Source organism: Schistocerca nitens, chromosome 5 (genome assembly GCF_023898315.1).
Source record: "Schistocerca nitens isolate TAMUIC-IGC-003100 chromosome 5, iqSchNite1.1, whole genome shotgun sequence".
NCBI classification, from domain to species: domain Eukaryota; kingdom Metazoa; phylum Arthropoda; class Insecta; order Orthoptera; family Acrididae; genus Schistocerca; species Schistocerca nitens.
This window is the reverse complement of record NC_064618.1, coordinates 421,289,842-421,305,761: the sequence shown is the minus strand read 5'-3', so window position 1 is coordinate 421,305,761 and position 15,920 is coordinate 421,289,842.

Here is a 15,920-nt window from a genome sequence, read left to right as displayed (position 1 = left end):
CTCACCACACACCAACCACCCCACCCTCCCCCAATTTTTTCTACTATAAATGTTAAGATTTTTACTTGTATCAATTTCAGCGTTTCTCAGCCAACGTCCGGACAATAAAGTAACAGTAAATCTCGGTGTCTCAAAAATGGCAAAGAGTTCCAGAGAATTACAAGCTACATTTGAGGTTTATTACCTTCGCGGTTGAGCTTCCGTCTTGACCACCGACCGAGAATATCTCGGCCAGGTAAAGGTGCACATTCGCAGGCTTGGAGCGCATGTATCTGCTACCGGGAACACATACCGCACAAATTTTGTTTGCAAATAAGAAAGGGAAAGACGCTCCTTTATGAAAATAAAGAACTTTTCCCAAATGATGGAGTACCTACTGAAAAAAACCCACGTCCCCCTCATTCACACGATCACAATGCGGCACTCTGCAGACTTGTATTTAAAACTGTAGTGCTAATAAAACACTGACAATGATGAATAAACATATTTTACTATGAACAGTGGCATCCGTTGCACGTGAAAAATGAGGCCATGGAAAGTTATATTTTGACGGAGGGTTGAGAGGTAAAGGGCAGATTGTAAATAACTTGGAAACTTTCCCTCGTACCACCACCATCGCCCCCACTTCCAAAGCTGAACGTGGATTCCATCTCTGATGTAGAAATTTGTGGTCGTTCATAAAACTCATTTTGGCAATTGCTCTGTGAAAGCTGAGTCTCTGTTTGTGTGAACCGTTAGCGCCCCAACTAAATCACAAACGTGGTATATACAGGGTGTTTCAAAAATGACCGGTATATTTGAAACGGCAATACAAACTAAACGAGCAGCGATTGAAATACACCGTTTGTTGCAATATGCTTGGGACAACAGTACATTTTCAGGCAGACAAACTTTCGAAATTACAGTAGTTACAATTTTCAACAACAGATGGCGCTGCGGTCTGGGAAACTCTATAGTACGATATTTTCCACATATCCACCATGCGTAGCAATAATATGGCGTAGTCTCTGAATGAAATTACCCGAAACCTTTGACAACGTGTCTGGCGGAATGGCTTCACATGCAGATGAGATGTACTGCTTCAGCTGTTCAATTGTTTCTGGATTCTGGCGGTACACCTGGTCTTTCAAGTGTCCCCACAGAAAGAAGTCACAGGGGTTCATGTCTGGCGAATAGGGAGGCCAATCCACGCCGCCTCCTGTATGTTTCGGATAGCCCAAAGCAATCACACGATCATCGAAATATTCATTCAGGAAATTAAAGACGTCGGCCGTGCGATGTGGCCGGGCACCATCTTGTATAAACCACGGGGTGTTCGCAGTGTCGTCTAAGGCAGTTTGTACCGCCACAAATTCACGAAGAATGTCCAGATAGCTTGATGCAGTAATCGTTTCGGATCTGAAAAATGGGCCAATGATTCCTTTGGAAGAAATGGCGGCCCAGACCAGTACTTTTTGAGGATGCAGGGACGATGGGACTGCAACATGGGGCTTTTCGGTTCCCCATATGCGCCAGTTCTGTTTATTGACGAAGCCGTCCAGGTAAAAATAAGCTTCGTCAGTAAACCAAATGCTGCCCACATGCATATCGCCGTCATCAATCCTGTGCACTATATCGTTAGCGAATGTCTCTCGTGCAGCGCTGAGGGGTTGCCGCGTTTGAATTTTGTATGGATAGAGGTGTAAACTCTGGCGCATGAGACGATACGTGGACGTTGGCGTCATTTGGACCGCAGCTGCAACACGGCGAACGGAAACCCGAGGCCGCTGTTGGATCACCTGCTGCACTAGTTGCGCGTTGCCCTCTGTGGTTGCCGTACGCGGTCGCCCTACCTTTCCAGCACGTTCATCCGTCACGTTCCCAGTCCGTTGAAATTTTTCAAACAGATCCTTTATTGTATCGCTTTTCGGTCCTTTGGTTACATTAAACCTCCGTTGAAAACTTCGTCTTGTTGCAACAACACTGTGTTCTAGGCGGTGGAATTCCAACACCAGAAAAATCCTCTGTTCTAAGGAATAAACCATGTTGTCTACAGCACACTTGCACGTTGTGAACAGCACACGCTTACAGCAGAAAGACGACGTACAGAATGGCGCACCCACAGACTGCGTTGTCTTCTATATCTTTCACATCACTTGCAGCGCCATGTGTTGTTGAAAATTGTAACTACTGTAATTTCGAAAGTTTGTCCGCCTGAAAATGTACTGTTGTCCCAAGCATATTGCAACAAACGGTGTACTTCTATCGCTGCTCGTTTAGTTTTTATTGCCGTTTCAAATATACCGGTCATTTTTGAAACACCCTGTATTTTTGTGTGTTGCCTGTACTGCTTGGCACGAGACTCACTCCACAGTCTCCATTCCCGTGACATCGAAACTCGTTGAAACCGCTTCAATGTTGGAAACTTACAAATATTTCGCCACATTATATCACACTTTAAATTCATACAATGTTTTTTTTATGATGGTATTTACAGTTCGTAATGTCTGTTGCTGTCATTATATAACACTGCTATCAAATTCACCAGCTCCACTTCAACGCCAATTTAAGAACTTGGAACAAAGTGGCAAGCAATGTAGAGTGCCTAAAAGTCTACGTTCTTCAGAGAAATAGCGCTGTTGACAGCTAGCAAAACGTCCTACAAACCCATGTACCGAAAACAAATACTTTTAGGAGATTTGGGCCTCTTTACTTGTACGGAGAATGGTCGATACTCAGTGGAGTAGACAACCTTCCTGTGGATTGTCATTATCTTTACCTTATTGCATATCTTTCTCTCTGTACTTAGTCCTGTGACTGTAATACTGTAGTCAGACAGAACACTTACAAATGTCTGTCACGTCATCCATTCTGTATGTATCGTTTTCAGACTATATCGTAACATCAGCACAACAATAATGGGTGTGCAGGGTGTAAATAGTACTCGTATAAACAGTGCAGTCTGCTCTGAGGTGACAAAAGTGCACATATGCAGATGATATGCACATATACAGACGGATATAGTATCGTGTACAGAAGATATAGAAGGACAGTGATTCACGTGAAAACGTGTCTGACGTGAATATGATCGCATCACGGGAATTAACAGACTTTGAACGCGGAATGGTAGTTAGAGCTAGAGAGATGGGACATTCCATTTCAGTAATCTTTAGGAAATTCAGTATTCCAAGACCCACAATATTAAGATTGTGCCGAGAATATCTAATCGGTCATTACACCTCACCACGGACAGTGTAGTGGCCGACGGTTTCACTTAACGACCGAGAGCACCAGTGTTTGCGTAGTCTTGTCATTGCTAATAGGCAAGCAAGGTTGCGTGAAATTACCGCAGAAATGAGTGTGAGACATCCAACTAACGTATCCGTTAGGACAGTGCGGCGAAATTAGGCGTTAATGGGCTATTGCAGCCGACGACCTACGGAAGTGCCTTCCGATACCAGCACGGAATTGCCTGCAGCGCCTCTCCTGGGTTTGTGGCCGTATCGGCCTCGAGACTACTGGAAAACCATGGCTTGGTCAAATGATTCTCGATCTGAATTGGTAAGAGCTGATGGTAGGGTTCGTGTGTGGCGCAGCCCCCACGATTCCATGGACCCAAGTTGTCACTAAGCCACTGTTCTAGCTGGTGATGGTTCCGTAACGGTGCAGGCTATGTTTGTATGGAATGGACTGGGTCCAAAGGTCCAACTGAACCAGTTATTGATCGTAAATGATTATTTTCTGATATTTGGAGGCTATTTTCAATAATTCATGGACTTAATGTTTCCGCTGGCCGGGGTGGCCGAGCGGTTCTAGGCGCTACAGTCTGGGACCGCGCGACCGCTACGGTCGAAGGTTCGAATCCTACCTCGGGCATGGATGTGTGTGATGTCCTTAGGTTAGTTAGGTTTAAGTAGTTCTAAGTTCTAGGGGACTGATGACCTCAGAAGTTAAGTTCCTTAGTGCTCAGAGCCATTTGAACCACTCTTTTGTACTTAATGTTTCCAAACAACGACATAATTTTTATGGATGAGAATGCGTCATGTCATTGGGCCACAATTGTTCGTAACGAATTTGAATGGTATTCGGGAGAATTCGCGCGAATGATTTGGCTACTCGGATCTACTGACATGGGACGTAATAGGTCAGTTCGTGCTCAGATCCTGTACCAGCGACACTTTCTCAATTATGGACGGCTATAGACGCAGCATGGCTCAATATTTTGCGGGGGACTCCCAGTGACTTGTGGACTCGATGCCATGTCGAGACGCTGCACTACCGCGGGAAAATGGAGGTCTGATGCGATATTAGGAAATATCGCGTGACTTCTGTCGCCTCATTGTATATTAGTAGCCGGCTAATACGGTTAATGGTGAACAGTCCCAATTGCAGGTTCTCTATCTAATGGCTTTAAGCGCCAAAAAAACTTACAGTATTTATGTAACTATTGGCCAAATATAAAGATTTAAAATTCTATCACAATCTGCTCTTTAAGAGGCATGACCTTTTTTGAAAGGTTTAACATAAAAATCACGTATTAAAGTTAAAGACAGTATATGGCTTCAGACAGCGCAACACATGGCCTGCAAATTACCCAGACAATGTATTCATCCAGTGTTTGAGAATGAGAGTACTTAGCTACTTTGAACCTACTTTTCACATAGTTTCAAATCTCTTAGAAACTTTCTCTCCTGACACCCCCCACAAAATAATGAAAAGAAAAAAGAATTTATCACTTACTGCATTTTCGATACTCATGCCATAAAACTGTTGCTTCAGATCGGGCATAAAGCTTTCATTTATTACTTTCTCCCTAAGCAACTCTATTAGCAACAAATATTACAGGCAGTATTTATTCGTCTATACCTGTCATGAAAAGGTTTGATGCTAGGAGGTTATTAATTTCGTAAGTCAAATGTGGCAAATAAGTGCGAAACACTGGTAAAAATTGAGAGTTTACACGTACCACATAGACCAAGAAAAATGTTAGTAATTTTTGACACTATCATACACTGTTTCCTCCATCCCGTTCATTCATATCACTTCACTCAAGAGGCATATGTGCATAAACATTTTTGTAAACTCTTTACAGATTTTGTTGCACAAGGTGGGATAAAAGATAAATTTATTCACTGAGTCAGTGATCTTATTAAATAATTACCTATGCTGGGAATAGCTTTAGAATTGGTCTTTAAAATTACTGAAATAAACGTAGCTTGCGAAATCTGTCTGTTCATTTAACGTATATTCTGATTTTTTTTATTTTTTGGAGGTATGCCTCCAGTTGCTCTAACAGATGTTGTTTACGTGAGACGGGCTTCCATCCGGTGCCTTTCGCGGATGTACCTAACAGAAACTATTAATGATTAATGGGTTGGCCAAGGAGGCCCATTAGCAAAGCCTCCCATTTCATCTTCACTTAATCCCTTAGATTTCTGGCTATAGGGACACTGATAGAACTTGACGCATCCCGCTGCCATAGGCAGTGTCCTTTGCATGTGACCATATCCGAGCACAGCCACGTGAGTTTACACGAATTCATTACTCTTTGAGACTGTGTGTTGTAAGTTGTGTAAAACTGAGCAGTGTCGACATTGAGAACAGTTTGTAGTATGAAGAGACACATGACTATCATAGAATGGAATGCTCCCTGTCTTAACAGGTATTTAGTTCCGGACGTATGGCCGGTTGGTTACCAAGAGGCGTAGGTTAAAAAAGTTGAAGAATGGGCTGAACCACTTATAATTACTAGGCACAACGATATTTGAATCTTAGTGGCGTGAATTCTAGTTCAATAGTTTATGCACACTGGAGGGAACTCCTGAGCACCTTGGGATAGGCACATGGCAGTCAGGTCTGCTACCACCACATGATAAAGAATACATTTGTGATTTTGGCAACGTAATGTTCAGCATTTATGACAAAGGCCTTTAATAGAGTCATCATGAGAGGAAAAAAATGTTGCTGGAAATGAAAGAAACATGCTGAAATTGCGCCATAGCAAGGAAGATAAAGCGCACGGAACATCTGTTTTTTATAAATAAACGCCAAATGCTATGTTTCAATTCCATGAGTTTGACTTAAGAAAAAGGCGTGTTTCTGGAAACAGAGCTGACAAAGACGTTAAGCAGCGTGTCACGAAGAGAGAAAAAATGTTCGTGCAAATGAAAGCAACAGGCTGAAAATGCGTCACACCAAGTAAGATAAAATGCATGGAACATATATTTCGTATAAATAAACCCTGAATGTCGTGGTTCAATTGCAGGAGCTCGACTTTAGAAGAGGGCGTGCTTCTGGTAACAGGGCTAGGCGCCTGTCAATGAGCTTTGTTCGGCATTAATTTTAGACAGATTCCCCTGACGGAAGCAAAGCAAAAAATATGGCACACCTATTGAACTTTATAACTTATTGCCATCGTCATTTCTTGCCAGATTTAGATGTGGATGTGGCAGCTTTTGAAACAGTGACGAAAAATGTTATGAAGCCCTAGAAAGGCTTGCCAATAAATAAAAGTTCTGTTTTTGGAGCAGGTTGTAACTTTTATTTAAGCTCATCCCTTTTCCCAAATCACCTGTTTTAAGATAATAAGTAGGAAGTTTTTATTTTGAGATAGTTCAAACCATAGTGCTTAGAGCCATTTGAACCAATAACTTACTCGAGACCAATATAATTAAGACCTGCAAACTTTAAATTTGCTATGCTAGGAAAGTTTAATATCGGATATACACCATTTTGCAGCCGTCATGTCCACATCTTTATACGACTTTGATTCTAAATTTCACCAGTTCTAATTTCTGTAAGAATTTTTTAATAATATGTATTGATATACACACATATAATTTTAGGCCTGTCACTTACAGTTAAGCAGTATATTGCTTCATAAAATTCAGAAAATAATAGCCAGGGATTGAAACATTTTAACTCCTGTTCCCTGGATCATTTTTTTCTACGGTAATCTATTGATGATATGTATACACGAGTAAACGGTAGCTACTGCCATGGAGCTGATCTGTTCGATACGCCTCTCACTTTTCCTCTCTTACCCTTGTTTGTAGGATTTAATTTACATCTCTAGAAAGAGAACGGTCGTAATTTGCTGAAGATTTTGAGGAAACCTTTTCCGGGTATGTAGTTCACAAGAACAGACAATGACGCGGCATCTTCCACGTCAGCGGCCACAAAGAAACAGCCTGTCCTCATGTACCAGCGTTCCTCAGCCACTAATCACAGGTAATGGTCTTTCCGTGTCCGCTCGCCTAATCTTGTTAGTAATCACTTTCGGTTGTTTTCTTTTCGCCCCCTCACTTCCCCTTGCATCCGTTGCTGTGTCCGAGGCTCGGCCTCTGTAATTTCCGAGCGGCACGTGTGTTCTCCCCACCTTCTCACGCTCGACTTTAGATGCAACATGTTTCCGTGCGATAATGACCGCTGTTTTTCGTGTGAACACGCCGGAGAAACTAGTCGGCTGCTGCCCTAAGCGTCCCGGTCGGGATGCCTTCGGCATGGGGGAAGGGAAGGTGTTTGGAGAGGCTGCCACGTGGGGAATGCGAGGGGGTAGAGGGGTGGGGGGTTGGGGGAGAATGGAGGGTCGACAGGGGGAGGGGGGAGAGGTGGAATTGAGCATGAGAAGACGGCTCGATCAGAGCGTCCCGGTCTGAGGGCTGCGTGCCTGTAACCACTTTAATTGCTGGCTCCTGGTCTCGATGGAGCCCACTAAGCCACCACCTCCTTCTCAATTAAGCCGACATGGGGCCCGAACGCCGCCGCATCGCATCCTTCAAGCCAGGGAGCCGTGTTTACAATCTGTAGTCGAGGCCGCGCGCCAGGCGTGAGCGGGGACGGGCCACTGTGTGTGCAGCCACTGGAATAGGCTATCGAACGAGGCACCTCTCTCCAGCGACAGTCAATAGCCGGCCTCCACCCACGTACTCCCAAACCCTCGCCTCACTCTTGCATTTGCTTCCCTCCCTCTCTCTCTCTCTCTCTCTCTCTCTCTCTCTCTCTCTACCTCTATTTCACTCACTCTCTCAGTTTATATATGTGTGTGTCTATGCGAGTGTGTGTGTGTTTTTGGGAGTCGGCTGGTGTTCGCATGCCCCGCCCACCCCAGGGATAGTGTTTTGATGTCGCCCGCGCTGGGTCAACCGCTGGGCTTACGACGTGCCAGCTAATCACGCTGATGGAATGGAGCCCCACGAGCAGAGAGGAGCAGTGGACGACTGTTTCCGTCGCTGGGGCAGAGTAACCCGTCAGCGACGAACAGCAGGCTGGCGGAGCCGATCCGGAAAGAAAGGAGGGCCGTAGCGGGATGACGGCGGATGGCGATCGAGTTAACGAGACGGAGGGAGAGGTGCACTATATTCCCCTGCCAGATGTAATCAACCCGGCAGACTTTTATAATTAGCTTCTCTTAAAAGGGAACTTCCTCTTTCCCTTTTTTATACTCGTGCCGACGCCACGTTTCGAGAATTCTTAGAAAGAAACATGACAAGAAAATGCTGTAGGTTTTTTTAAAGTTCGCTAATTTTTGGTTTGAAACGAATCTGAAAACTCAGTACTGACGCATTACGTTTCATAAACATAAATATAAGAATGACTCCCATTCTTCTCAGTGCCACTTTCCATAATACAGTTTCTTTCGTTCTCTTTCCCGTCTATAAAAACATTTATAAATTCTTTATCGGACGGAATTGTAGCCGGCCGGTGTGGCCGAGCGGTTCTAGCCGCCTCAGTCTGGAATCCTGCCTCGGACATGGATGTGTGTGATGTCCTTAGGTTAGTTAGGTTTAAGTAGTTAAGTTCTCGGGGAATGATGACCTCAGATGTTAAGTCCCATAGTGCTCAGAGCCATTTGAACCATTTGAACGGAATTGTTAGGTCAGCAGAAAATTTCGCGATAAAATGTCGAATCCATTAAGAAACTGGTTGTCAGTTCATTCTGGGCAACTGTACGAAATAGCACAATGCATGTGTCTTCTTTGTTTTACGGTCTATTAGTTTCCCAGTGGCAGTTATGCAAGTTACATAACATAGTACCGTCTTTTGTGACTGTAATAAAAGTCTCATTAAGACCGAACGCGGTCGCTTTATTTTAAAGCCTCTTCACTGTTCAGGCATTTTTTTTACATCATTCTTTACGTTCTTCCGTACATATGACGTAGGTTTTAGGAGACAGCACTTTCACTAACACTAAATACATTCACGTTTTCATGTTGTAAATGTCCACTAGCATCTCACACAACGGCAATGATTTTTTAAAAAGAAGTTATAGTTTCCATTAGAATTCATCATTACATTGTAGCATTTGAATAAAAAAGGCGGTGAGGCTAGGAGACTTCACACCACCTAAACAAGTCTCAGCCGCTGGAGAGATAATTTTCTGACCACTGAATTTGAAAATCAGAAAGATTCAAAAAATGTTCAAATGTGTGTGAGATCTTATGGGGCTTAACTGCTAAGGTCATCAGTCCTTAAGCTTACACACTACTTAACCTAAATTATCCTACGGACAAATACACACACCCATGCACGAGGGAGGACTCCAACCGCCACCGGGACCAGCCGCACAGTCCATGACTGCAGCGCCCTAGACCAATCGGCTAATCCCGAGCGGCCCAGAAAGATTATCTTTTAACTGAACATGCACGGATTACATTTGCCTTAATGAAGAAAGAGTTGCAATTTCCTCTAGTGAAGAAAAATTCAGTGAAAAATTGGAGCAAGTTAGTGAATCGAATTTGTAAATAGACTAGATAATCATTTATAATAAGACTAAGAAATTTTAATCAAGATAGTGGACAGAAAGTAGAAATATTGACAGCAATGCTGTAGAACCACTTAAAAGGTTTCTGTACTTGGGGAAGTCATACACCTAATGGATGCTCAAGTCAGCAACAGTGAAAAAAAAAAAAAGCACAAGACAAAAATATCCAGACGTGCCTCGTTGGTTGTATTCTTATATTTTATCCTTTCATCAGCTAAAAATTGTTACCGCTTCAATATGTGAGTTGATAAAAATTGCTTATGTATATCATAATTATTATAAAATGCCCCTCCACTTTCAAGCCATCTTCAGCCATTTCGAATGTTTGGGCGCCAACAGATTAGTTAAAAGACGTGTGAGTCCCAAATAACAGTCCTACTGGCAGAGCAAGAGGAAGGCAGCAACTGGGGAGATATTATGACATCTCGTTTAAACAATCTCACATCACTCCTTGCATACACATGTAGGTAACACTGAGGGGGTAGAGACATCTTCAACATTGTCACCAAATGATATTTCAATCTCCGCTTCACTTCGTTTGTCAAGAGATGAAATTTATTAGGAGTGCTCTCACAATGTCATCTCTGAAAAAGATGATAAAAATTATGTTACCGATTTTCTGTGGAGGCAAATGTAGAAGATACGTAAATGTTCAATGTCTGTCTTTGCTATTACCGTTGGAAGAAGTAACTGAAAGTAATACTGCTTTCATATCCAGCAGTCAGTCTACGATTGGCCGGCTTACGTTATCATGACCTCGTGGCAAGGAAATGACATTTACGTATGATGTGACGCAGCTACGCAAGCAAATACTACGCTGGCGTGTGCGATACTGGGTCGCTTTCATATCAGAATAAAAACTACAAATCGCCCTCTCAGGCAATGCTCGACTTTTACTATTTCTCTTGTAGCTACACATTCTAATTTCGCAAACGCCCTTAACGACAGAGGAACTGTATTAAACTAACTCAGACTTTTCCACATTAAAATGTAATCACACACTTTCAGGGACTTTACTGCACTCATATAGATACTATTTTATGTATGTAGACTGAAGCGGCAAGTGAAAATTAGTACGAAGGCCGGAAATCGAAACCCGGCCTCCTGCTGACTACAAACGTGCGCAACCCACTGAGCCAACTTCGCACAGCGATTCACGCAACTGCAAGGATTACCCTGGCACGCCTCCCTCTTAGTAAGTAGGAGACCCGGTTTCGATTCCCGGCCTTGGTACAGATTTTCCCTCACAGCCCCAGTCTATATAGATAAAATCATAACTGTATGAGACCACTAAAGTCTCTGAAATAGTGTCATTTCATTTGTATAAGTACCTGCATATGGGTCCTGTGAGCGTTTCGCGGTGGTATGACTGAATAAAAATTTCTCGGTTTTCAAGCGGCGTCAGTTGGAATAAAATTGTCGATCCTTCGATTGCTACCTCGCCATCGTCGTCAGCAGGAGAACTACTGACTGCTGGGGCTGGCACTATTTCCGTGGTTCACTTGGATGGTGTCCATCCCAATATTAAGTTTACTATTGACATGTATAGGAAACGTATGCACACAGATCGATATTTGAACGCAAGTAATTTTCACCATACTGTACACATAAAAGCGGTCCTGAAGACTTTAATACACAGAGCTAATGTTATTTCTGACGACGACGACTCACAGGATGAACTGCAGCACTTGAGGCAAGTGTCAGGGAGGGTTGATACAGCAAAAGACACATTGCAAACGCAGTCAGCTGTCACCGAAGAAGGACGCCTTGTGAATCGGCAGAAGAAACCAAACAGGCTGCCCTTCTGCCATACTGTGGAGCAAGGAGCAGCAAGTTAGGACGTGTACTGCAGAGACATGGATTGACACCAGTGTTCCGGCCCACTTCCAAGATAGGAGATATGTTGCGCCCTGTTACAGACGACATAGCTCTTCGTGTGCCCGGTGTATCTGGTGTCCCTTGTGAGTGCGGTAGCACATGCAGGGTGTTACAAAAAGGTACGGCCAAACTTTCAGGAAACATTCCTCACACACAAAGAAAGAAAATATCTTATGTGGACATGTGTCCGGAAGCGCTTACATTCCATGTTAGAGCTCATTTTATGACTTCTCTTCAAATCACATTAATCATAGAATGGAAACACACAGCAACAGAACCTACCAGCGTGACTTCAAACACTTTGTTACAGGAAATGTTCAAAATGTCCTCTGTTTCCGAGGATACATGCATCTACCCTCCGTCGCATGGAATCCCTGATGCGCTGATGCAGCCCTGGAGAATGGTGTATTGTATCACAGCCGTCCACAATACGAGCACGAAGAGTCTCTACATTTGGTACCGGGATTGCGTAGACAAGAGCTTTCAAATGCCTCCATAAATGAAAGTCAAGAGGGTTGAGGTCAGGAGAGTCGGGAGGCCATGGAATTGGTCCGCCTCTACCAATCCATCGGTCACCGAATTTGTTGTTGAGAAGCGTACGAACACTTCAACTGAAATGTGCAGGAGCTCCATCGTGCATGAACCACATGTTGTGTCGTACTTGTAAAGGCACATGTTCTAGCAGTACAGGTAGAGTGTCCCATATGAAATCATGATAACGTGCTCCATTGAGCGTAGGTGGAAGAACGTGGGCCCCAATCAAGACATCACCAACAATGCCTGCCCAAACGTTCACAGAAAATCTGTGTTGATGACGTGATTGCACAATTGCATGCGGATTCTCGTCAGCCCAGACATGTTGATTGTGAAAATTTACAATTTGATCACGTTGGAATGAAGCCTCATCCGTAAAGAGAACATTTGCACTGAAATGAGGATTGACACATTGTTGGATGAACCATTCGCAGAAGTGTACCCGTGGAGGCCAATCAGCTGCTGATAGTGCCTGCACACGCTGTACATGGTACGGAAACAACTGGTTCCATACAGTGACGTGGTCAACGTTACCTTGTACAGCAGCAACTTCTCTGACGCTGACATTAGGGTTATCGTCAACTGCAAGAAGAATTTCCTCGTCCATTGCAGGTGTCCTCGTCGTTCTAGGTCTTCCCCAGTCGCGAGTCATAGGCTGGAATGTTCCGTGCTCCCTAAGACGCCGATCAATTGGTTCGGACGTCTTCCTGTCGGGGCACCTTCGTTCTGGAAATCTGTCTCGATACAAACGTACCGCGCCACGGCTATTGCTCCGTGCTAATCCATACATCAAATGGGCATCTGCCAACTCCACATTTGTAAACATTGCACTGACTGCAAAACCACGTTCGTGATGAACACTAACCTGTTGATGCTACGTACTGATGTGCTTGATGCTAGTACTGTAGACCAATGAGTCGCATGTCAACACAAGCACCGAAGTCAACATTACCTTACTTCAATTGGGCCAACTGGCGGTGAATCGAGGAAGTACAGTACATACTGACGAAACTAAAATGAGCTCTAACATGGAAATTAAGCGTTTCCGGAAACATGTCGACATAACATATTTTCTTTATTTCTGTGTGAGGAATTTTCCCTGAAAGTTTGGCCGTACCTTTTTGTAACACCCTGTTTGTAGACTAGAGAATTCACTTAGCTGCAGAGCGTAGTACCGAGCGCAAGTGACGTACTAAGCAAAGGGAGCTCGACTAGTGGGCAATAGCTGACGATTGCCTCGAAAACGGGTGCAAAATACAGTTTGAGAACATGAGAGTTTTGGTTGATGCGTCAACGTACTGGGACTCCGTTATAAAAGAGGTGGTTGAGCTTAGAATGAACAGCAACAGTTTCAACAGAGACAAACTGAGTAGGGCGTGACGGCTGGCTTTGGATGTTGAAAGGAAGTGACGAAACGATGTATAACGCTTGTACGGAGGTTGGAGCGGCAGTTCCCAACACTACGCCGGCCCCTCGCGCCACCTGACGTCAGTTGGTCCTGCGGCGGGCCGGAGCTGCTATGAGTTCCCCAACTCACCTTCCGCGCACGCGCCGTTTCGACCCCTCTGCTTGGTGCTAGCGGCCGAATTCGTAGTTATATAAGCGGGAAATAGTGCCAGTCCCAGCACACAGGGACACTACCTTTATCAAATGCCCCTCTCCCTCTTTCCTCACTGACCTACTCCTGAAACTTCCCCCTATCATCTTTGACTCCCATTCGTCTCTCACACCCTTCCTTACCTCCTCCTCTCCCGCTCAGCCCCAAACCCCGCATCGTTCTCCAACTGTCACTGCCATGATCACGAAGCTTAGCCCCATGGTCACGAAGGCGGAGGGGTTGGCGGAGTCGAATGCCGACCCCATTCTAGAAATCCACTCAGCCTGATGAATCTACAACGAATGCGGTCCTGTCCCCCTGATGCGCGTGTTTACCAAGTCCGCATCCTCTATTAATCACCTACTCACTTAGGAAGCCCTGATTTTATGATCATCGCCACCCCCCTGAGCCCTCCCATTTCCCTCCTCAGTCGCACCACTGCCAAAAATGCCTCTTATACAAAGATCACACCCAAAACTGCAAAACCCCCACCCCACTTTCCCTCACTCTAGAGCCTTTCACTTCCTAAGACGGTGTCCTAACCTCTCCTCTCCTCCTTCCTGCAACACCTGCAATGAATCCCATCTGACCTACTTCTAAAAATGCAAGGCCAAGCCCCCTCCCACCAACCCTCAGCTTATTGTCCCTGTTCGCCACACTTATTAGTCCATCCACCACAACAATTCCATCTACCCACCTCCTAGAGCTGAAGACATCATCCATTTCATCACCATCGTCCATCAGAATATAAATCCCTTCCAATGCCCCCACATCTTCCCAGCAGATCTCCCTTGCCACTCACTCTCTGTTCCATTTGAACACCTATACAACCTACTCCCACAACCACGCCCACTTCACCTTCACCCACCTCAACACCCTCGTTTAAGGCTATCTCCTCCTTCCTCAAGACCCTTCCCTCTTCCTAACACTGGCGCATCTCCTCTATCAAAACCTCTGCTCCTTCCCTGTCAACAAATACTTCTTCATGCATACCCTACATCACCATGAGGTCGACTCCTTCATCCTTAATGAAATATTCCTTCAACCTCAGTATTTTTTCTTCACCTTTCCCTATCTCCTTCACTGGATCAACACTCCCCTTACCCTAGTGCAATGTGGGGTCGCTATTGGCTCCCACAAGCATATCTCTGTCCGACCACAGCCCCTGTTCAATGAACACCTCATCCTCAACGTTTCCCACCGCCCCTCTCCATTGTCATCTGCGCGACAATCTATGTCTGTTCAGCTACTTCTCTCACCCATGTCGACCACACCTTCTCCACCTTTGTGGTTGCCACAGAACTCAACATACAGAGCCCTTCGGGGGTGGCATCAGGTCCTTATCACCCTCGAAGGTGACCTTGTTCCCCTCATACAGCACACACGTCACAAAAGTGGATTCAGCTGCAGTGTCGTTCTTGCTTCCCTAAACTTCTTGGTCGTTTAGCTGTGAAAGTTCTAGTCTCCCATGTCGAAAGCCATCTTCTTACTTCTCATCCTGCTGACGTAAACTGTGCCTCGTCCTTCCTCCAGAATATCATCACTGACGACATGAAGGCACACATTAGTACCAAAACTGTACATCCTCACCACCTTACTCTTCCTCCACAGGCTGTCCTTCTTCTTCATGAATACCACAGGTTCAATTGCTCCTTCCTTCACACCCATCAACAGGATACACTTCTCCACCACAGGCAATTACGACACATACAGAACCTCTTAACAGCAAAGAAACGACGGGACTGGCGCCATATATGTACATGGCTCAATGCCACCCTCCCTGTGAACTCCTCCAAGTACTGGTCTGCCTTCCACTGCCTTACTGGTAGCCATTCTGCTCCACAGTGCCCCTTCTGCACAACGACTAAACTTCCCTGACAACATCAGTAAGGCTAACCATTTTACATCCAATCTCTTAGAGATATTCTCCACTCCTCATGATCCCCACTTTGATTACTCCTTCTTATTAACAGTCCTTGAATGCAATGATAACCCAACCAACCACACGCTCCCTGTTTCCAGTACCTTGTTCAGCTACCCCCCTCAGATTCAGACACTCTCTTTAGAGCATTTTACATCAAACTCATACTGCACTCCAAACACAACACTTCCCCTGCTCATGACTGCATCACTTACCGCCACCTCAAAGATTTCCTCCCCCCCCCCCCT